This window comes from Lissotriton vulgaris, chromosome 11, assembly GCF_964263255.1.
Source record: "Lissotriton vulgaris chromosome 11, aLisVul1.2, whole genome shotgun sequence".
Classification (NCBI taxonomy): Eukaryota; Metazoa; Chordata; class Amphibia; order Caudata; family Salamandridae; genus Lissotriton; species Lissotriton vulgaris.
This window is the reverse complement of record NC_141699.1, coordinates 305,865,577-305,890,769: the sequence shown is the minus strand read 5'-3', so window position 1 is coordinate 305,890,769 and position 25,193 is coordinate 305,865,577. Positions and strand designations below refer to the sequence as shown.

The 25,193-nt window shown below is 46.2% G+C and overlaps 1 protein-coding gene across 1 annotated transcript in view; it reads left to right on the top strand.

Moving 5' to 3' along the window:
- The window catches only part of WSB2 (WD repeat and SOCS box containing 2), a 258,576-nt gene that overhangs the window by 27,195 nt on the left and 206,188 nt on the right, over positions 1–25,193 (top strand). The window lies entirely within an intron of this gene.

Sequence of the window (25,193 nt, the reverse complement as noted above, 5' to 3'; positions counted from 1 at the left end):
AGGAGAGGACAAAGTCAAGGAGATAAGTGCGTTTGAGCAGATCACTGCAGCAGCCGTCGGTATGGACAAATAATAGTCTCCCTATTTCTACTGGGGGAGCTGCGTGTTCTAGAGGTTCAGGCCGGGAGGACCTTCTAGGCACAATACTAGGCAGCTAAGGAAACATTGCAGGTGTTTGTCAGGTGAGCAACACTGGTGGATCCAGACTACCAGGCCGCTGGAAAGAGTTGGCACTTTACACTGGCAGCGAAGTTCTTGTGGAATCAGGCAGCAGAAGACACTATACGGGCAAATAAGTCACATCCAGGTGAAGCCGATGTCCCTCCGTCCGTGCAATGGGTTCCCATGGCACACAGTAGGTAAACCTGGCAAGCGCAGGCGAAGCGTAGAGGCAAATTGCACTGTCTAAATCGTCGGGGAGGAGGCCTCCAAGGTCGCGCTCAAACAGCACCCAGAGGCGAGGGCGACAGGCAGGAGAAAGCTGCGATTGCGAAAAAAAGGCTGTCCAGAAGTAGCAGCAGGAAAAGAATTAGTAGTGCAGTAAACAGCTTTGGCGAGCCTCAAAAGCTCCCGACCTGGCATACTGCCAGCTTCAGCCAAGCAAGGTATCCACTGTGCCCAATTATAGAATAGTCCCCGTGGGCATCGGCAATGGGAGGCTCTCAGTAGCTGAAGGGTCGAGAGGCCCGGGATGTGAATGGGGCTTTAGTAGCGCTAGAGCTCGACCGGCGGGGAATCTAGAACGGGAAGCGGCTCACGCACAGAGCGGTCAGTTCAGCACCATGAGGCTCGTGCCTCACCGCAAATTTCAGGAGTCTCCGACTTGTCCACGTCGTAGTCGATGCCAGGCAATTGCAACAAGGTGAGCCGGCAGGCGGAGGATCGATGGGCAGGAGGGTTACAATCAGCCACCACCAATGAGGCCTGCTGCCACGCGGAATCCCCGATGCTCATGTAGCAGCGGTAGCCGTGCAGGCCTCTAAGAGCGTCGACGCGCTCACCCCCTCGATGCACAGAGGTCGACCTGGAGCAGCACACAATGGACACCGCCTCGCAAAAAGCACCTCGGCGAAGCAGGAGTTATCGAGGAGCAGTCGCAGGTGTTTCAGCCAGGATTCATGTGGTAGGGCGAAGAGTTTTTGACGGATGTTGCTGCCAAGCTGCCAGAGCCTTACAGGAGTGCGGCCATCCTGGTTGTGCGCCACCTAACGTCCCCTGCTCATTCACTTTCTGAATGAACAGAACACCTGTTTCTTCCAATTTAAATTAACTCACAAGCAAGGAGGAGTAATTGCTAAAAATAGTGTGACCAGATAAAATCTCACGCAACATTGCGAGTGGATTTTTAGAAGCCCTTCTATAAATTTTTTTTAAATTAGACACCCCGGGTAATCCAGGATGGGGTGACTTGTGTCGCTCTCACCAGGTGATGTTACCCAGAATCCCTTGCAAACCTCAAACTTTGTCAAGAAAACACATTTTCCCCACATTTCTTTGACGGAAATTCTGGCATCTACATGGTCCACAAACTTCCACCCACCCCGCATTCTCCCGATAAAAATCAGGTTCGGCTAGATCTTGATCTTTTTTTTTTATGAATACTAATCATAACTGACTCGTTAAATCTATTAGAAATGGAGACCCCTTCCATACTTTGAACAAAAAATTTAAAATGGGGAGAGTGCCTCTAAAAACATCTTAAATACTTCAGCAGGGATGCCATCATTTCCACTAGCCTTCGCATTAGCCATCCCTTTTAGTGTTTCAGATAGTTCTATAGACTTATTTAGAGCTTCAATATTGGCCCTGGTAATTTGTGGTAGCTGAAATGTGGCAAAGTAATTTTCTAAATCAAATCCTGTATGTCCACTACCTGTACTTCGGCATATATTTGTTTAAATTGATGAAGAAATATTTCTGCTATCCTATCTTTATCTTCTAACATAATTGCTCTAGTCAGATCTCCTTGTTTGTGTAATTATTTGCCTATTCAGCTACTTTAGTAGACCATGCTAAATATTTACCCATAAGCTGACTTTCTTCGTACACTTTCTGTTGGTGGGCCTTACTCCCAGTGATAGCTTCTAGAATAAATAAATTCCTTAATTGGTCCTTCGCTCTTGCCAGTTCTTGCTGCAGTTTCTTTTCCTCATGCACCCTGAATTCAGCTCATGCCTAACCCGTTCCACATTTTTTTGTAGAACTTATAACTTTCGTACCCTCTGTTTTTAGGTGTTCGCTTTAAATGAGATAACCTGTTCTCGAAAAAAGGCCTTAAAAGCTCCCACACCATAAAGCCGTATTTAGATACTCATTAAAAAAACATCTGTATAACCGTTAGTGCTTCTGAAATCAACACTAAATCCGTAAGCAAAGCTTTATCAAACTGCCACCTGGCATTATTACTTAGCGACGTTCCTAATAATATGACCAGAGAGACTATTGAGTGATCTGAGAAGGAATTAGTAATACTCTCTGATCCTTTTCTTTCTAGTTGCAGTTATATCAGAAAGAAGTCTATTTGTGAAGCCGTTTTAAACCTTGCAGAATAGCATGGAATCTAATACCTCCTCCCTTCAGTCTCTACAAATGTATACTCCATGGCAGTTCTCGTCCTATCTACCTTCTCTCTCCTTTCTCACTCTCTTCTTTTTCTCAGCACCTCCTCCTTTCCCTAAATCTTCTCTCCAGTGCTCAACCTCCTCGCATCATCCCACCCTCCCAACATCTTGACAACATTTGTCTTTCTAATGACTAAATCATTCATGAGCTAACTTTGTCCCACCTATTTCTTCTCACAAAATATCAACTGATCCCCGTGCCGCAATCCCTTTGTTTAACCCAAACTCTCACCTCTCATTCATTCTTGTTCCTATTGTGTACTAGCATCACTCCGATTGACAGGATTGATCTATATTGTTCTGTGTAATGTCTGTCCCTGAACACTGTCAATTAACATTGTCACTTATTTTTGTCACTAAATGCTCATCTGTTTCCTGTCATATTGTCCCCTAGCTCACCCCTGATCCTCTCCGCGACTTCTCTCTTGTTCTTCTTATCTAGCAGAATCATTTAACTTTACTTGATTTCCATCTGCTCTTTTATGCATTGTTTAAGTTTTTGAACTTTGCCAACGCTGCATTAGAAAGAACACACTGATAGTTTCGAGTGGAGCTCGCTGTATAAAAAAGCCTAATTAATTAAATAAACAAAGTTCAAAATCTCCAGAAGTGTGGAGACACTCCTGGGCGCCAAAAGCGCATTCATGTCAACGGATTGACTGATAAGCCCTGCTGCCAGTGGTGCTCTGTGCTTGAATTTATCTTTTTCTTTATGCCGTTTGTTGCTTTCTTTATATTTGGGGACCTCACCCAATCGTCCTCAAATTATTTTAATGTTTTTTATTTCAAATGCATTGTTATTATTTTATAATTTTCTAATTTAATTGGCTTACTTCACACGCCTAATTCAGTTTTCAACTACATTTGTAGAGTAGGAAAGTCTCCTCTCGAGGTAGGAGCAGCTGGGCTCCAGTATAGTGCTCCATTCTATGGTTTCTTCTTTGTTTCCACCTACTCAGTTGTATTGGCAATTACCTTCTTGCTCTTGGCTCCTGCTCCCTGCATAGTGGCAACTTATGCAGCCTGAACAGATTGATTGGCAAGCCTCATTGGCTAGCTTTTATCTTTTATTTGCACTATGCGTTGGTTTGCTTTAACTGGGGACCTGGTATGGCTGCCCTATAGTTACTACAATATATTATTTTAATCCAAACAAATTACACATATCGATATACCTTGTTCTCTTTTCTTTGGATTATTTGGCATGCTTGTTTTAATGTTCTTTTCTTTCCCGGTAGCCATGCACACAATGGAAACGTCCCCGCATAGGAGGAGGAGTGGGCTCTAGTGAAGTCTTTCTTCGCCTTCTTTAAAGGTTTCTTTTAATTGTTCCATATGTGTTGTTGGCAGTATCCTCTCTGCTCCTGCACCCCAGTGTCTTATTTGAACAGGTTACCCAGGCAGCTCATACAAGTTTAACTGATGGAGCTCAGAGGCCACTGTTTTGTTATCAATACAACTAGTATCTCCAAGTCTTCTTCCTTCTGCCAGGAATACCTCTCTAATCTCCTTATTACCCATGTCTGACAGCACAACAGAGCTTTTCACTTTTTTCACTCGATTGCTTTTTGCTCAGTCTGCATTATCTACCATTCATTAAATTCTAAATTATTGTTCTCATAAATCCAAGCATCTAGCTATCCTATTTCTCATTGAGACCTGGGTCGGGGACTCTTCTGTTCCGAATATTGTGGTGGCTGTTCCACCTGGGTTCAAAATCCTGCACCAGGACCACCCAGAAAGATTGGAGGGTAGGCTTAATATTAGCTTTCATGCCAGCATCTCAGTCTCATTTATTTCCACTGTCTACATATTTGCTGAAAGTCTTCTTTTTCTAATACAGCATTCTAACTTCCTCGTTTACTGGTTGCTGGTTTACACCCCACTGGACCGCAGCGTGGATGGTCAAGATCGTTGGTCCCACGTTGGCAGAATTTATCTCTCTCGTCGACCAACTGTTCCATTATTGAAGACCTCCATATTTGGATTGCTGTCTTGACTAAACCTCCTAAATTGATTCTTTATCTAGGTTGAGCCTTTCTCAGTTAATCAATGGCCCTACAGTTTGGATCTCATCTTCTTATCTGGGACCTCTCTCACTTCTGCTACCCTCTTTCTGCCTAAACCCTCCTGTGTCTTATGTGGGACCGGGATACGCTATGGCAGACATATCAGGCCTAGGGTTCTCTCTTCTGTCCAGAAAATTACTCTAAGGGCCTCTTTTACCCCACCCATCTTTGCTACTGATATGAAAATATTGTGTGCTCTTGGTTTAAATCTTCACTTGATTTAATCGCTCTTCTCAGACACTTTCATCCTCAATAGGCTTCCTCTTCCACCCTGAAACCCAGATAATCTGGCAGCTTTCATGCTTTACTGCAAAATCTTAGAAAGATTATGATGACAAGACTGCAATCCTTCATTCAAAAATGAGGTTCTAATAACCATTCACAAGCATTTACAATGCAACGGTCTCGCCTTTGCCAAAGTTAGAGCTATTAGCATTGCAAATTACACATTTTTTATTTATGGGTTGGTTTTGAAAACAGATAAATAAATGGCATTGTCATTAACAATGTCAATAGCTTAAGCTCTCGCAAGCAAACGCGAGACCTATTGCATTTGCACCCACCCACAGAGCCCCACACACAGAGCCCCCACACACAGACACAGAGAGCCCCCCCACACACAGAGAGCCCCCCCACACACAGAGAGCCCCCCCACACACAGAGAGCCCCCCACACACAGAGAGCCCCCCACACACAGAGAGCCCCCCCACGCACAGAGCCCCCCACGCACAGAGCCCCCCACGCACAGAGCCCCCCACGCACAGAGCCCCCCACGCACAGAGAGCCCCCCACGCACAGAGAGCCCCCCACGCACAGAGAGCCCCCCACGCACAGAGAGCCCCCCACGCACAGAGAGCCCCCCACGCACAGAGCCCCCCACGCACACAGACAGCCCCCCACGCACACAGACAGCCCCCCTCACACACAGACAGCCCCCCTCACACACAGACAGCCCCCCCACACACACAGAGAGCCACACACACACAGTGAGTCTCACACACCCACAAATAGAGCCCCCCCCACACACACAGAGCCCCCCCACACAGCCCCCCCCCACACAGCCCCCCCACACACAGCCCCCCCACACACAGCCCCCCCACATACAGACAGCCCCCCACACAGACAGCCCCCCCCACACAGACAGCCCCCCCATACAGCCCCCCACACACAGACAGACCCCCCCACACACAGACAGCCCCCCCCCACACACACAGTGAGTCCCACACACCCACACACAGAGCCCCCCCACACACACAGAGCCCCCCCACACACAGACAGCCCCCCCCACACACAGACAGCCCCCCCACACACACAGAGCCACACACACACAGAGCCACACACACCCACACACAGAGCCTCCCACACACACACAGAGCCCCACCCACACAGACAGCCCCCCCACACACAGACAGCCCCCCCACACACAGACAGCCCCCTCACACACAGACAGCCCCCCCACACACAGACAGCCCCCCACACACAGAGAGCCCCCCACACACAGACAGCCCCCCACACACAGACAGCCCCCCCACACACAGACAGCCCCCCAGCCCCCCCACACACAGACAGCCCCCCCACACACAGACAGCCCTCCCCACACCCAGAGAGCCCTCCCCACACCCAGAGAGCCCTCCCCACACACAGAGAGCCCCCCCACACAGACAGCCCCCCTCCCACACACAGAGCCAGCCCCCCCACACAGAGCCAGCCCCCCCACACACAGCCCCCCCACACACAGCTCCCCCCACACACAGCTCCCCCCACACACACACACAGAGACACACACACACAGTGAGTCCCACACACCCACACACAGAGCCCCCCTCCCACACAGACAGCCCCCCTCCCACACAGACAGCCCCCCTCACACACACAGAGCCAGCCCCCCACATAGAGCCAGCCCCAGCCCCCCCACACACACAGCCCCCCCCCCCCACACACACAGCCCCCCCCCACACACACACAGCCCCCCCACACACACAGCCCCCCCCCCACGGCCCCCTGTAACGGCCGGATTCTCGGACCAGATAGGATCAGCTCCTCAGAGCACCTCCAACCCAGCCGGAACGTAACCACCTCCCTCCTCAGGACCCATCTGTCCAGGCACCTGGGTACCTACCTGAGGATGGGGAACTCGCAATATACAAGCTCATATCATCAGAAACACCACTAAATCTATAGGGATTACTAGGAATACTCACGGATTACTTAGGACGTCCATGCCCTACACCACACTCATACCTCATAGTCTCGCGACCACATGGGTCCAGACTAATCTACCCTGGGGCAGTTCTGATTATTTACCATTACACACTGGTTACACCCAGTGCTCGCTCAAGATAGGCACTGTATCCCCCCAGTGCTCTCACTATTTCATCCAGGGCCCAAGCCACAATCCTGTTGGTATACACACTGACCACAATCAGTGCTCTCACTAATGCCACTCTCTCTCTAGCAGCAATCTCACTACACACTGTGTCCCTCCGGTGCTCTCATTAACAAGCCACAATCCGGTGGGTATAACGCCGCATCCCAACAACGATCACTTTCCTATGAATACCTTCAGCTCTCTCTCTATGTTGGGAAGTTTCTCTCACTATTCACTAAAGGTTCACTACTACAATAATATTATGGAATGGCCGAATTACTTAGTGTATAACTTATTCTCCTAGCTCAAGGGCTCCTCTCTCTCCCTAATTATTCAGTGGCTACTTACCTGACCAGGGGTAGCATCTGTTCTGGCTGTAACACCTGACTAGAAGGAAAGGTTACCTGCGCTTTAAGAACAAGAGACACACACTGTATGCAAAAGTTATTCCCTGATTTACGCGCTCCTACTCCCTTTCGATCCATCAGTTGCTACACGGCATCTGGTTAGAAGAAAGGATAGCTCTATCATAAGAACAACACATACACACTGGTTCACTAAGAACTGGGGTATCTTTATTACAATATCAATAAAATGGGAATAGACACATACACAGATCTGCGGGGTCTCTGTAAAGCTTTATTACTATACCACATCCACATGTAACTAACAGGGACTGTCACACCACTGAAAGACAAGCATTTACAATGCAACGGTTTCGCCCTTGGAAAAGTTTGAGCTATTGGCATTGTGAATGACAAACTTTTTATTTATGTGTTGGTTTTGAAAACAGATAAATAAATGGCATTGTCATTTACAATGGCAATAGCTTAATCACTCGCAAATGCGATTTCAACATTCCAAGCACATCAGCCGGCGTAGTGAGGCCAAGCTGTGATAGAAGACTGACCCGGGAAATATGGACCCCTCAGGACTAAAGGCCTGCAATATTAACTGGACTCTTCCCAGGAGCCACTCGGAAAATAGTTGTTCTTGTTGAAAGAGATAACAACTACAGCACTAATACTCTGAAAAGTGGTCGCCATTATGTGGCAAGAGTGTGGCAGAGTTAACTAAGTCATGTGTCTAAAAATGGCAAATTATGTGTTGGAATATGGCACTTTTTGTGATAGTATTTCTTCTTTATTTTGTCGTATTTACCAATTTTAACACTGTCTTAGAAAATGATAGGATGCATTTGCACCACTTTAGCACTTAAAAACAGTATTAGGCTAAACAAAGTTTACCTGACAACCTTCTGCTGGACAACAGCACATTTTGCTGCACATTTTGTCATTTTTGTTCTGTTTGAGCTACATACAAATTGTTTCCATTAAAATCTGCAAATTAAGCAGCAGTTGAAGGATTATGTGGCAAATAAGGTAACTCCATAATTGTGCGAAAAACGCTGCACATGAAAATCTCATAGTTCCAGTGGCCTTGACATTCGTTTGAAGCATGATGAAAGCAATGACTGATCCTACCCTGTCCCTGCCAGCCTTTCACTAGTATAATCCATACGGCGACACAGCGCAATCTGGAAAAGGTTAATTATAAACATTCACGTTTGACCTGCACCTCGAGGGAACATTAACATGAGGTCTAGAAATGGGACAAGAAGAGGCAGATTCGCTGGTGTTATTTATTTAGATGAACTTTACCCGTGGTTTGCATAAAGGGTTAACACCAATTCTTAATCTTATCAATTCTCTTCTTATCTGCTGACATGGTAGTCTACGAATATAATAGAAATGCTGCTTATTTTGCCACGAGTTGGCCATAAAACGTACAGATCGTGAGCTCAAGAGATTTCTCTCCCCAGCCCGAGTTCCCTCTTATCAGCCTCGGTTTGTAAGGCCTGAGGGCACAGCTTGGTCCTCATGATTCTACAAGCTTTAGTTATAGTGCCAAAATCGGCAGCTCTGGCCGTTATGCCACAGCTTCATTTAACCCTGCTCGCCAAGTTGTAGTTGTCTTGAGTCAAGAAGAATGCTCCACTGCTGATGCTTGCACTGACGCTGTATGCACCTGCCTGTTCTGTGTGAAGGAATCTGATGGCGCTGCCGTCCGTGAAGCAGCATTCCATTCCATCGCTGCTGGTTCTTCGTGCTAGTCTGCATACAGTTGTAAGTGCGCCGTGTGCGTGGAATGGCCGCTATGTACATCCATTGTATTATGGATGTGGACTCTCATGAACACTTGTTTGGCACGTGCATGGCTTGGTGTCGGGATTATAAAACATCTCGTGTTGACCCTTTGCTCCGCCTGTGGTTCAGCCGTCCGTGTGATGCGCTGCAGAGCTTGGTTTATGTCACCATAAACCCAGTAGACCATGTGAGTTCCTCCCTTCCTGAATAAAGACGGCCAGTGCAGGCACTCCTGCCCATTGTGCTGATTGTAGGGCATGAATTGGCAGTGAAGCGTAGCTCGGGTTGTGTTCTAGGATGTGCGAGGTGCAGCCTGCTCTTTATTGCCTCTGTTTACAGTAGGAATGGAAGGGGCCGTGGCTGGGGCATGGCGTGAGTGGATCTGAATTCCCACCCGCAGTCAGCCGTACTGCATTTCCGTTTTATATCTTTTCATGTGTGGAAGGCATAAATAAAGTATGCATTCAGAACCATAGTACAGCGTAAAGAGAATGTGTTGATCAGCTGAGCAAAACAGGTCTTCAATAAAAACCCACCCCATGAATATCTTTTTACTGCTTAACCAATCCTTTAAAAAAGATGTTCTTATTGGAGGGGGGGGGGGCTCTTAAGCTCTGGTGACATTTTCAAGCCACCTTCAGCATTATGGCCCTTTGTCCCCCGAAAATATACCTGGAGAATAATACACGCTTACCTGTTTACCGTGTGTGTGTACACATATATTTATTACATGCGGTAAGCCTTCTTATTGAATTTTAGCCTGTAGTTTCAAAGCAATTCGCAGTACTAAATTCGTTTCCAGGGTATTTCGATTTCGTGTGTAATTATTATTTTAGAAGCCCCAAAATGGAATTCAATGTTATATATTTTCATCTTTCTTTGTGAATCAGATCTTTAATCGGGAGTAACAGGTTCGGACAAGTCATAATTTGAGGTGTCTGTCCATCTGGCGTCTTTAATCTTGCATTGAACCTCCTCATGGACATCCTCACGTGTGCAGCCGGGGGGGGGGGACTCGAGTCTGAGCGCTGTGGATAAAACCGCAGCCTCTGTCCTGTCTTTCCAATGAACCTTCGACCGAAAGCTGAGTTCTAATCCAACTGTGCCTTCAGGGGGTTGTAAAGGGGTCCCCGAGCTGTTGGATGCACGAATAAAACGAGCCTCTCCTACAATGAAAGTTACTAGGTTGAGAGTGAAAGGCCGCTTGGGGCCAAGGCGTCATCATACACCAGCCCCATGTGCACGGCACACGCTGTGACCGAGCACAGCTCCCCAGCAGAGGTTATCACCGCCTGGATAATCTGAATTTCCACTGCTGGGTGCAAGCAGTGCTTTTCCACTAGCCCCTCCTCCACCTTTGAGCACTAGTGTGACATTCGTCCGATGAACACATTACTAAGGAATGCGAGGACTGTTCCACAGTGAAACTAGTTGCAGTAAGATGTACCATCGGAGCAGTGATAGTTCAGGGCTCCCCTCCCCATCAGACCTGGGTGGAGGGGGTGTCTCTCAAAGGGGCGTGGCCGAAGCAGTTAAGTGTGGCTTAAACCACCTCAGCTAAAAACCTGTGCCAATCATAGCGTGCCGCCTGACTGGCATTTTGCTGCCTCTGTGATTGTATCTAGGTTTATAATACAAAAAGTAAGTTTACCTACAACAAGCTAGAGTTATTGGCTTTGTCAAGGGCTTTAGTTGCATAAGAGAAATAAGCAACAACATTCGCTTTGTGGCATATAGTATTGACAACAATACTTCTGTTCTGGAAGGATGAGACTGTGGAAGAACTATGACGAGTCTCTTTGAAGTCCCCTCCAAGGCAGTGAAGGCTGTCGCCGCTGCAGTTAAGATTTATTTTTTCACCCCAAGGGTGAGATCAGAAAGGGAGAGCCCGATAGAGGCCCGTTTCAGTACCTTCTTTTAAGAACTGCTGGTGCTGGGCCCCATCAAGACCCGGCCCACTTAGAGCCCTGCCTGAGGTATGAGCAGTTGTTTAGTGCTTGCAAGTCGGTCCGGTGCCAATGGTTTCCTGTCGGGGCGGGCAGATGAAAGCGCGTGCTTTTCGCCTTTTGTGCCTAGAGGGTACCACTGGTAACCGACAGACTGTGCTCGAAACCCCCTCCCGCTTGAACTCGGCTGTTCTCTGCATATGCGAAGATTGGCGCTGAGAAGTGTGAACAAGGAACCGTGTCCGGCTAGCAGTACCAGTGGTTTCTTTTGACAGCAGTTGTTAGACCAGTAAGCAATAATGCTCCCTATTAGTCATGATGGGTAATACTCATATGTTGAGGCATTTAGAGAATCTACATGTTGTACATTAACATTCCTACTGCTGACCTGAAAACCATAAAATGCAAAAGAGGCAGAGTACCCGTGTTCTCTGGCACACATACATACACGACAATAAAAAAAGGGAGGGTCTTGCTGCAAGCATGCTAGTGTGCTGCTATTGTAAATTGCTTTCATGGCATAGGTTTGAATGAGCTACAATGAGCCATTTGACGTCACTTGCTTGCCGACAATGTGGACAAACACGTTAATGACTAGTCTGTCAGAAAACATTGGTTCCGGCCAGCTGTGGGTTACCGTGTCGCATCGCTTGATGTTGCGAAAAATTCAGAGGCGGAATGTGACTGTGCTGACAGTCTTCGAACTGACACTTACAGCTGGGTTCGTAGCCATACATTATGCAGCCTGGGGATTCAATCATAAGAAGGGGAAATAAACCACGACCCACTCATCTGTCCTGACATCACCGACACAATTATATAGATTAATACAAGAATAGTACCTTAAAATGTCTACAGTAAATAAAATATGTTGTGTAAAGCAAGTCTCCTCCACGCACAAATGATTAATTAAATGCGTGCTCCATATATCAAATTAGATATTTCTCTAACACTCGTTAGACAGTTCACAATCCACAAATTGATGCCGCTGCCTAACACCGGGTGCCTGTCACTCCAAGGGGGCAGGGACAGTGTGTTCGTCGGTGCTCTGCAAGGCTCCCACCTTCCAACACTAAATGCCTCTGACAAGACATGTTCATAAGAAAATAATGTCTCCTCAAATAAAACGTGCTCTTTACCGAGGGTTTTTGAAAACCGAAATATGGGTGGGTTTGTTGGGCGAGGCTGCAGAAGTCCAGACGCGGAATCTGCAGAAACACACAGCACCAATGTTTCTGTCAATCGAAAAGGAACGCGCCAGATGAAACTAGATCAGCAATCGCCGGAACACTTCCTGCTGCAGAACACCCACACGAACATGTGTTGGTGCCTCGCGGGGGGGGGGGAGGGGGGTGGCGGGGGGGGGGAGAATAGGGCGGGCGCTGTGAGCTTTCTGATTCCCAGACCAACAGACTTCTCGCGTTACATGTCCACACCGGGAGCGGCTTGCTAAAGACGGTGGCTCCCTCTGCTTGTGGAATGTTTTAAACCATTTGTGACTGGCGCAAAGAGGGACATACTTTGGAGAGGATAATAATTGGCTTTTGTGTCAAGTCTATTCATTTTGTTGAGCTTCACACGATACTCCTGATCTTATGTGGCTGTTTCCAGTTTGCCGAGGCAAAGACTACAGGGAGCAGGAACGGCACACGGACAACGGGAGGGGGCGGGGGCCGGGAACGGCACACGGACAACGGGAGGGGGGGGGCGGGAACCACACACGGACAGCGGGAAGAGGGGGGGGGGGGGGCGGGAACGGCACACAGACAGCGGGAAGCAGGAACGGGCACTCACCTGGACTTCTTCCGCTTGCACACATTTTGCGAAATACAGTGACATCCCGTAATTTCTATCTTCTGAAACATCGGGATCAGCTGCGGCTCGGGAGGCAGGGATCTGCTCTGGGAGGGGAGGGGGAGGCGGGGATCTGCTGTGGGAGGGAAGGGGGAGAGCGGAGGCCGTGCAGATTCGGGGACGTTCCGGCTTTTTACTGACGTAGCCAAAAGCCAAAAATTCTCGGGAACGCCCCCGAATCTGGTCCGGCCATGACGGACGCCTCTCTGTTCCAATGGCTAGCCTCCATTTATGGAACTAGCCAATGAAACAGAGGGGCGTATTCAAGGCACCCATACTAGAAACTACAGATTTCTCTGGGGGCGGAGCTAAAAGCTCCGTTCCCCAGTCGAAACCTAAAAAAGGATTAGCAATACAATAGCCTAGGAAATAAAAGACAAGATTAAGGTGTAAGTGTAAAGCAAACTAGTTCAGACTACCTCACCTATTAGAAGGAATGTTTCTCTCTCTCTCTGGTGGAATCAGGGCTCTCTCTCTCTCCCTCCGTCACCACAGCTTCACTCCTCTGGCTCAACTGCTCCAGCTGGCAGCTTCAACTCCTCCATCTGACTGAATGCATCCTGATAAGCTGGCAGCTCCAGCTGATAGTTCCAACTTCGTTCATCTGACTGCTCTCTCCAGCTTCAGCAATTATCTGCCTTCTCTCTCCATTCCAGAAAACCAATTGAACTGAACTATATTCTTCAGCTCCAGCAACCATCCTACTTCTCTCTCTTCAAGAACCAAACTGACTCCCCTCCTCTCCTGCAATTCGCTAATATGGAATCCTCTCCTCTAGTGGAAAGTTCCAGCCAGTAGCCTCCTCCCACCAGGTCCATGCACCAGTCTCCTTGCTCTAGACACTCCCACAGTGATCAGCTGCTTGTTTCGTCTAGAGACCTGAGCCCAGGGACACTTCTTGATTAGATTCAGCTCTGGCCGGTTCTCTCCGGTTCGCTTAGGACGAACAATAGCTCAAAACTTAAATATTACCTTTTACCCTGCAAGCATCTCAGTTCTGCAGGGACAGAAAGCAAAATGGAGTCTCTCTAGTTCAGGGCCTTGTAGGCCTGAGAAGGATGAAATAGCACTTAACTCTGTCAGAGTACCTACACAAACCATACCAATATGTAATATAAAGTCAGGACTACAGGATCCACCCTCTACTATAGGCAGGATAATGAAAGGACACATAATTATGTCAAAGCCAATAGGCAATAGATGGATTAGAGTCAAGAATAAGGGATCTATCATCATATTAAGCAGCTATCCTCTAGTTTATGTTTCTAGGTCTGGGAAAAAGGGCTTAAAGGACCAACACAAAGCAAGAATACAGATTATAGATGTTAGCAAGCTTAAAGTCATCATCACTCAGAAATAGAGCCAAAAACCATGTCAGGACATTCCACCCTTGACTTTAACCCCTTAAGTGCTGCCTCGGTGCGTTGGCCGACGGCAGCACTACCTCCCCAGTGCTGCGCACGACCATTGGACGTCCATTCAGCACTAGTTCCAATGGACAGCGCAGCACTGGGGAGGGATGTTTATTAGCAGCTATGAGGTTAATTTGCTAACATCTATAAACAACAACAAACTAATAAACAAACATCAACATAATCTATCAACAAAACCAAAAACCAAAAGACTCCCTAAAATAAATGACAACTTAAGGAAATACCACCTAAAACTTAATGTATGGAATGTAAATCTAACAACCAACTGAAAACAAATCAAAGCACCCTTGACCTGAATGCTGAAATGTAACTAAGATTGATCTGATAACAACAGAAACTAACCAAAGCACCCTTGAACTAAATGTGCCTCAACTTCTAGTGATAACTGATGAAATCTATTGGTGTAGGGACATGTTTGTGGAATGAAAACAACAAGGGGCCTAAATGAGGCCTACCTACTTCGGTCAACTTAAGAACTAAATGTGCCTCAACTTCTAATGATAACTCATGAAATCTATTGGTGTAGGGCCATGTTTGTGGAATAAAAACAACAAGGGGCCTAAATGAGGCCTACCTACTTCGGTCAACTTAAGAACTAAATGCGCCTCAACTTCTAATGATAACTCATGAAATCTATTGGTGTAGGGCCATGTTTGTGGAATAAAAACAACAAGGGGCCTAAATGAGGCCTACCTACTTCGGTCAACTTAAGAACTAAATGCGCCTCAACTTCTAATGATAACTCATGAAATCTATTGGTGTAGGGCCATGTTTGTGGAATAAAAACAACAAGGGGCCTAAATGAGGCCTACCTACTTCGGTCAACTTAAGAACTAAATGCGCCTCAACTTCTAATGATAACTCATGAAATCTATTGGTGTAGGGCCATGTTTGTGAAATAAAAACAACAAGGGGCCTAAATGAGGCCTACCTACTTTGGTCAACTTAAGAAAGGATTTGGTAAAATCTGACAAATAAACATGACAAAGGGTCCTCAAGGTCTGGGCAACTATTACTAATAGATGTAGGACAAAACCTGACCAAAAGACAAACCTCCCAGACCAACGTAAAGTCTAGGGTGACCACCCTTGGAACTAATCCCACTGTTCTAATTAAGAGTTGATTAATCAAAGTGAAAGTGTAATAACAGGAAAATAAGGATAACCCCATTCCTACAAAATAGCTGGTGTAGCACTATGCATATCAAGCAATAAGTCAAAGAAAATTATCTAAGTGTGGTGTATATATTTTTCTAAAAGATCATAGACTTAAATTTGGGAAATTGAGTAATAGTAGATCATGCCAAAGGCAATAGGTAAAGGTCACAAGTCATCTAACTCAGAAAACAGTTTGCACCTACTCCCTTTGCATCATTCTGTGGAACACATATGTGCACCATCATTTAAAACATTGCTTTCTTTCCAGTGACAAGAATGTTTTGCAGAAAACAGGAAAACTATGAAATAGGTGAAAGAGGAACAAGTGTATCAATAATGAAGTAGCATAGCATACTAAAATTAAAACATCATGTCATATAGTAAAAGGAGTCATTGAACCAAAGATCAAATTATTAAATGTGGCACTGCATCTTTTAAACTGAAACATCAAAACCATGAACAGGACTGGGATTTTTTTTTCAAGTGGGGCCTGTATATGGTAACTGCAAAAGTGGCATAATGTCCATCTGAAATAGAAACATGGGAAAAATGCAAGACTCAAGAATGCAGGCCAAGGAATCGCATTTTAGGTCAATGAATTTTTTAAAAAAAAATTGAATATATGGGATTTGAACCTGACTGCTGAGGCAGTCAACTGTAAATGTCATGCCAATTGTCACTATTAAAAAGTTATTTTCTGTAGTTGGTTTCTTCTTAGGAAAATAGGTCAGTCTTGTAGGCCATGATTCTCCATCTTCATCTGTATCCGGTGCCAAGGACGCACATCCTCCCAGCTGGTCAGCCTGGTACGTCTGCTTCTAATCCTGGATTCAGCCTGGTACGTCTGCTTCTAATCCTGGATTCAGCCTCGGGGGTTTTGGGGGTTGGGGGCATTCATTCCGAAAATAAAAAACTCATCACTCCAAAATAAGAAAGTCACACTCATCCAGGGCCCCCACACGATAAAGCCATCTGAAACGAGAAACACGCATCATCAATCTTGCAAAAACACATTTTCCATTCAAAAAGCACCCCAAGTGCTTTTTATTTTCGAAAGAAACCTCCTAATTCATGAAAAGAACCCTTCTAAATCCAAGGAATGATTTAAACAGTCTATCTATACCATATTCTTTAAATTTGTTTGGGCAAAATCTAATTTTGTCATACACAGCCAGAAGGGCTGGGGCCTAGCTACTCCTCACTCCTCTGAGAAACAGCCCCTCCCTCTAGAAAGATGTTCGCGCTCAGAGTTTTGAATCAGCTCCAACCATAATAAGCAGGAGCCGGGCTACACTGCGATGTAATTTTGAATCACTGCCAAATGCTGATCTCATTGCAGGAGCAAAGCTCCTGCCAATTATTCTGCATGTGCAAGTATCCCTTATCTGAAGTCAATGAAGCTGTCCGCGCCGACTGTAAGGAAGAGCAACTTGACCCCCCCTTACATAAACATTTCTCCGCGGAAAGAAATTGTAACATAGCCAAGAATAACAAGCTGGCTCTCTCTGCTCTCAGAAGTCACCCACGGGGCCTCCACCCTTTCTGAAGTCTGAGCCGCGAACAGATGCCTGACTCATATCGGCCAAGGTCAAAGGAAATTCTTACTAACTGAAAACATACAACCGTTCCCAGGCCAGAAACACTGACCATTAATTCTAACTAACTGAAGCAGATTTAAACGTGGTAAAAAGCACATTTTTCTGTAACATAGTCACATGCTAGCATTTTAAAATAATTCAGTCATAATGTACTGCTACTTGCTGAAAGGGAAAAATATTAGAACAACATTGCATGCAGACTCATTTCATTTTTTAAAAATAACATGTGAAACACCATCAAATCAAACAAGGGGAAACATGTAATTTTGTCATAACGTACTGCTACTTGCTGAAAAGGAAAAATATTAGAACAACATTTCACGCAGAAACATTTTCTTTTTGTTTTTTTTAAAAATAACATGTGAAACACCATCAAATTAAACAAGGGGCAACATGTCATTTTGCATTGCATAAGCAAGAATTCATAATTTAGTGTGCAAGCTTTTCTAATCTACCTATTAACCCCTTCGACACTGATGACGAGCTGGGCTCGTCATGGCGTAGCCTCCTCGCACGCTGATGACGAGCCCAGCTCGTCACGTAAAGTGCGTTTTTGAAAAACCCAGCGTGCGAGCGGAATTCCGCTAGCGCGCATGCGGTTAAAAGGGCCAGATTCATTTTTTCAGATAGCCATTTTTTCTAACTGAGTGGGTTAACTTTCACACGCTGTTCCAAAGGGCAGCTTGCGTCAGGTAAAATAATCATTTATATTTTCTAGAACATTTTTTTTAAAAGCACACAGTTACATTTCACTAATGAAAGCACATTCTATGATGGGTCTGTTTTATTTAACTTCTCAAGCGTTAAACACTAATTCTAAGACACTGGTTTGTGTACCATCCACAGCTGAAAACCCTTATCTCAATCCGACTGGTTGATTTATAACTTTCTGACCTCCGAGTCAGACACATTAAATCATGTGTTCAAAGGCAAACCCACACAAATTTGTGGACGCATTTCAAATAGAATGTTAAATGAACACTGCTTTCTTTTCTCCATGCAAGATGTTACCATTCTGTCAGCAAGCTGACAAAGCACATAGGCAGACCCAGCAACCAATGAAAAAGTCAAATCAAACCATCATTAATCTAAACAGTCACTGACTTTTAGTGTCAGCTCACATAACCATGCATGTTAAACAGCATGTTAAAATAAATACTGCCGTCTCAATTCAAGATATTAACCCCTTGGCAGCTCAAACACAATCATTCCCCAATGTCTGCAGTACATGGGAAATTCAAGAACTTATCTCTCCACGTTTTCATATAACACGTGCGCACATCTTCAAAACATTTTCTCCAAGCATTTGAAAGAGATTCAGCTCTCTCCTGCCTAACACAACAATAACACGCTCTGTACAAGCCATAACCACATGGCGCTATTCATAAGCCATATTTACAAGAAAGTCAACAAGTCATAATAATGACATGCTCTTCACAAGGCATATATACAAGGCGCAATTCACAAGGAACACAGCAAGTCAAAATGAGAACATGCTCCTCACAAGACATATTTACATGGCGCTATTCACAAGCCATATTTACAAGGAGCTATTTACAAGGAACTCCACAAGTCCTAATACACTGAATACATTTCACATTGCACAGCATAAGCAAATGCAGCAAGCAATTTAATGGGCATTTTAAAAGTATTTTTCATATGTACAACTGCATCAACACCAAGAAGTAATTGGCTCCCTCATGTAATGTCACCCTTCAAGCCTGACAGTTTAAACACCAAGATGAAAAGCATTTCTTCCACCCTGCATAAGTCAAATGCCATGATGTACTGCAATCTCCTTACACTCCAACTGTTCAAGCCCATAGGTCAGGGACTACACCTCACCATGCAAGTCACAGACTGTTCCCAGATGTCAAATTTAAAAAGGGTTTAAGTCCAATTACATGTCTAGGGCTCCCTCCTCTGCGCTCAATTCAAAACTGCCCGACTACGCCAGATGTAACTGGCGATTAGGGCACTCCCCCACAACTTATGTGAAACTATCCAAATACATGTCCAGGGCTCCCTCCTCTGCGCTCAATTCAAAACTGCCGACTACGCCAGATGTAACGGCCGGATTCTCGGACCAGATAGGATCAGCTCCTCAGAGCACCTCCAACCCAGCCGGAACGTAACCACCTCCCTCCTCAGGACCCATCTGTCCAGGCACCTGGGTACCTACCCGAGGATGGGGAACTCGCAATATACAAGCTCATATCATCAGAAACACCACTAAATCTATAGGGATTACTAGGAATACTCACTGATTACTAAGGACGTCCATGCCCTACACCACACTCATACCTCATAGTCTCGCGACCACATGGGTCCAGACTAATCTACCCTGGGGCAGTTCTGATTATTTACCATTACACACTGGTTACACCCAGTGCTCGCTCAAGATAGGCACTGTATCCCCCCAGTGCTCTCACTATTTCATCCAGGGCCCAAGCCACAATCCTGTGGGTATACACACTGACCACAATCAGTGCTCTCACTAATGCCACTCTCTCTCTAGCAGCAATCTCACTACACACCGTGTCCCTCCGGTGCTCTCATTAACAAGCCACAATCCGGTGGGTATAACGCCGCATCCCAACGACGATCACTTTCCTATGAATACCTTCAGCTCTCTCTCTCTCTCTATGTTGGGAAGTTTCTCTCACTATTCACTAAAGGTTCGCTACTACAATAATATTATGGAATGGCCGAATTACTTAGTGTATAACTTATTCTCCTAGCTCAAGGGCTCCTCTCTCTCCCTAATTATTCAGTGGCTACTTACCTGACCAGGGGTAGCATCTGTTCTGGCTGTAACGCCTGACTAGAAGGAAAGGTTACCTGCGCTTTAAGAACAAGAGACACACACTGTATGCAAAAGTTATTCCCTGATTTAAGCGCTCCTACTCCCTTTTGATCCATCAGTTGCTACACGGCATCTGGTTAGAAGAAAGGTTAGCTCTATCATAAGAACAACACATGCACACTGGTTCACTAAGAACTGGGGTATCTTTATTACAATATCAATAAAATGGGAATAGACACATACACAGATCTGCGGGGTCTCTGTAAAGCTTTATTACTATACCACATCCACATGTAACTAACAGGGACTGTCACACCGCTGAAAGAAAAAGGATTAGCAATACAATAGCCTAGGAAATAAATACAAGATTAAGGTGTAAGTGTAAAGTAAACTAGTTCAGACTACCTCACCTATTAGAAGGAATGTTTCTCTCTCTCTGGTGGAATCAGGGCTCTCTCTCTCTCTCCCTCCGTCACCACAGCTTCACTCCTCTGGCTCAACTGCTCCAGCTGGCAGCTTAAACTCCTCCATCTGACTGAATGCATCCTGATAGGCTGGCAGCCCCAGCTGATAGTTCCAACTTCGTTCATCTGACTGCTCTCTCCAGCTTCAGCAATTATCTGCCTTCTCTCTCCATTCCAGAAAACCAAGTGAACTGAACTATACTCTTCAGCTCCAGCAACCATCCTACTTCTCTCTCTTCAAGAACCAAACTGACTCCCCTCCTCTCCTGCAATTCGCTAATATGGAATCCTCTCCTCTAGTGGAAAGTTCCAGCCAGTAGCCTCCTCCCACCAGGTCCATGCACCAGGCTCCTTGCTCTTGACGCTCCCACAGTGATCAGCTGCTTGTTTCGTCTAGAGACCTGAGCCCAGGGACACTTCTTGATTAGATTCAGCTCTGGCCGGTTCTCTCCGGTTCGCTTAGGACGAACAACAGCTCAAAACTAAAATATTACCTTTACCCTGCAAGCACCTCAGTTCTGCAGGGACAGAAAGCAAAATGGAGTCTCTCTAGTTCTGGGCCTTGTAGGCCTGAGAAGGATGAAATAGCACTTAACTCTGTCAGAGTACCTACACAAACCATACCAATATGTAATATAAAGTCAGGACTACAGGATCCACCCTCTACTATAGGCAGGATAATGAAAGGACACATAATTATGTCAAAGCCAATAGGCAATAGATGGATTAGAGTCAAGAATAAGGGATCTATCATCATATTAAGCAGCTATCCTCTAGTTTATGCTTCTAGGTCTGGGAAAAAGGGCTTAACCCCTTAAGTGCTGCCTCGGTGCATTGGCCGACGGCAGCACTACCTCCCCAGTGCTGCGCACGACCATTGGACGTCCATTCAGCACTAGTTCCAATGGACAGCGCAGCACTGGGGAGGAATGTTTAATAGCATCTATGAGGTTAAAGGACCAACACAAAGCAAGAATACAGATTATAGATGTTAGCAAGCTTAAAGTCATCATCACTCAGAAATAGAGCCAAAAACCATGTCAGGACACCCCCTCACACACAGCCGCCCCCCCACAACACACAGCCCCCCCACAACACACAGCCCCCCCCCACACACAGCACCCCACACACACAGCCCCCCACACACACAGCCCCCCCACACACACAGCCCCCACATGCACAGTCCCCCCACACACAGCCCCCCCACACACAACCCCCAACACACGCACACACAGCCCCCAACACACACACAGCCCCCAACACACACACACAGCCCCCCAACACACACACACACATCCCCCCACACACACATCCCCCCCCACACACACATCCCCCCCAGAAACACAGCCCCCCCAGAAACACAGCCCCCCACACACACAGCCCCCCCACACACACAGCCCCCCCCACACACAGCCCCCCCCACACACAGCCCCCCCACACACAGCCCCCCAACACACAGCCCCAACACACACACAGCCCCCCAACACACACACACACATCCCCCCACACACACATCCCCCCCACACACACATCCCCCCCAGAAACACAGCCCCCCCAGAAACACAGCCCCCCACACACACAGCCCCCCCCACACACACAGCCCCCCACGCACACAGCCCCCCACCACAAACACAGCCCCCCCCCCACACACACAGCCCCCCCACACACAACAGGAGGATGGGGGGCAGAAAAGCGAGCAACAGGTGGGTGGGGGAGGGGCATACACTCAAAACAGAGACTTCATACGAGGAATCGCATGCGGAGACCTACTTCTATCATTTATCAAAAGCCCGAGGCTTTTTTTACAAATACCTTTGGATTTCAGGATCCATTGCTCTAAACAAGTGACTAAGACTAAGGATGCGAAATCAAAATGTAAGATTAAAGCGAAAAGCGAAGACTCGCAGATATGCGCTGTCAAAATTAGAGTTATAATGGTGCCCCACTGAAACTGGCAGAGCTGAAGACTGTTCTATGACGAGCTTCATTCAAAGTGCGAGACTCGAGCATCATACGTGTAGTTTCCGCAATCCATTATTAGTTTATACGAATACAGTCCCTGCACCCCCAAAGCGGGGGTTTTGGGGGGGTAGAAAAGCGATCACGAGGCAACAGGGGGCGGGCAGAAAAGCGAGCACAACGGACAGCTGGCCTCGCACACTGGGTGTGCCAAGGAGATCATATTAAAAACAAGCATTTACAATGCAATGGTCTCGGCAATATTATAGTTAGAGCTATTGGTAGTGCTCATGATTTTTTTTATATATTTTGTATCTGTAAATAAATGGCCTTGTTATTTTTATTGGCATTTTCTTTTTTTTTTTTGCATATGGGATACTTATTGCATTAGCAGAGAGAGAGTGAGGTAGCAAGATAGAGTGAGTCGACCACTGTCGACCACTGCGGTTACAACGACCGCGTTGTAACAGCATACCATTACTCCGCAAGTCGGAACAACAACTTGCTGAGGGGGCAGAAGGTGTTGGATTTAAAATCCAACACCTTCTCTACTGTTGCACAGACTGGAGTTGGAATAGTAAATTATACTATTCCAACATCCAGCACCCACTTCGCCCCCTCCCCCACCCAGGCATGTTATGACTTGTGGGGTAATGGTATGCGTTGTTACAACGCGGTCATTGGAACAACAGCGTTGTAATTCCCTGCAGGTAAAAAGAATGCGGAAAAGGAGGTATATTAGACACCGATAAACTAACGAGGTGCTTACTAAACGTTTTAGAAGCACAACACGATTTTTTTTAATTTTTTTTAAACAAACGTTTGCAACTCACTTTTTTTAATGTACTGCCAGCAATTGTTTGTAAATGTCACAATTCTGAACACCCCGTTCAACATTGGACTTTGGCCAAGATATTGATCTGCCCATAAAAGTAGCAGATGATGATCTGCACTGAAGTCTGCAACACTTTTCAGACAGGGATGTTGGCTGGTCGCATCTTTTCACTCCAATCACAAGGCTTCTGAAAAATCCTGGTGCGTAGCAAATGTGAAAAATAACCTTCTGGAGCAGAGCATAGGGTAAGGCCTCATACATTTTTGTATTAAAATGAGGCCCAGTGGTGCGTTCTGCACATACTGACACACACAGATATACATATTTAAAAAAAATTGCAGTTTCATATAGCGAGGACACGGCCCAAGGGCATTGGAGCACTTTACTTGAGCACCAGATTACACTGCACAAGATCAGATTCATTTTATTTTAAATACGGAGGGTTAAGTAATATGCTCATACTCAAAGGCTGTTTAGCCAATGCCGCAACTCTTAACCTGGTTCTCAGATCCAATGCGGCCATCTCTGGCCATTAGGCCACATCCATATTTCTCTATTTATGTGTACAGGTAATACACAAGTGGTATGGGTGGGTATGCTCACATATAGTGAGCATAGTTTCTGTTGCAGTGGCTTTCTGAAGTAAAATAACAGCAGCAATAAATGCTGGAATGTTTACTCTTGAGTTTTTCTTTGGACTGCTCGCAAGGGGTTGTTTTAACCTCTTGGCCGTGGCGCTGGGGGGGTGGGGTGGGGCCGCACGGCGCCGCCATGCTCGTGACGGAACCACTCCGTCACGAGCCACGGTGGCGCAGTGCTTGTGACGGAATAGTTCCGTCACGGCCCCGTCCGCTCAATAGAACGCGCCGCGTAGGCGCGAAATCAGCAGCGCGCAGGTGCGGCGGCTGGGCCGTGACTGAACCATTACGTCACCAGCACAGCCCCACCGTGGCTCGTGACTGAATGGTTCCGTCACGAGCATGGAAGGGGTTAAAACCGGATTTGGAGACTTAGTTCTGCATCTTTGTACTGTTGCACAAAGCGAATTAATCATTTTAAATATTACTTGGATCTAGACCAGGACTTTCGCTACCCATTTAAATCTGCTCCTGACCCACCAGTGGGTCCTGCCTCACGGTTTGGGAAATGCTTAACTAACGTACCCGAACCCAACGTAAGTAGGTGTGGTACTGGTGTTCCCTAATCTCAACAGGGCAATCCGGGCCCAAACTGTTCCTTTGAATCTTGGCAGATGGCAACAATTGTTTGACTCCTTTATTCATAACATCCCCTTGCAGCATAATCCCCGTAACACTGATCTGTGTTATGGAAAGTACCTTCATACTTTCCGTTGCTCCCTGGCAACTGATGCTTCAGGGAACTTCCGCGCCTCCTCCTAGGAAACATTGCTGCTTTATTTTATTATAATAATATGAAAGCTCCAAGCATGCTGACGGGGTTTCAAGCTGCATGGTTGACCTCCTTCGGAAAGTAACTGCGAAGAATGCTTCTGCGTACCTATAAATTCAAGGGAATGCATCTCATTCAGAATCGGATTTAAAAAAAAAAGTATTTCTTTTACGATTGCCTGTTTGTTTAAAGGTGTGCCGGAGGTTGAATGTCGGGGTGTAGCACGATTGTTATTACTTTCAATTATCATTGTTAGACTAATCAAGCATGCACCCCACGGGTGAAACGTGCATTAGTAAAAATGCAAAAAAAGAGCAAGTGTCCGGTACCATTGGCGCGCTGCACGTGAGTGTTCCTCAGGGTGCGACTGCGCAAAGCCTAGTTTCCTGTTTATCTCTTCCGGGGGACCATCACTGTATCTGGTTCCCAAACCAAAATGTGCGCTGTGTTTATAATACTGTCCTGCACCAATTGTATCCCAGCTTTGAGTTGTACAAGGTGGATTTCGGAATATGAAGCAAGCAGC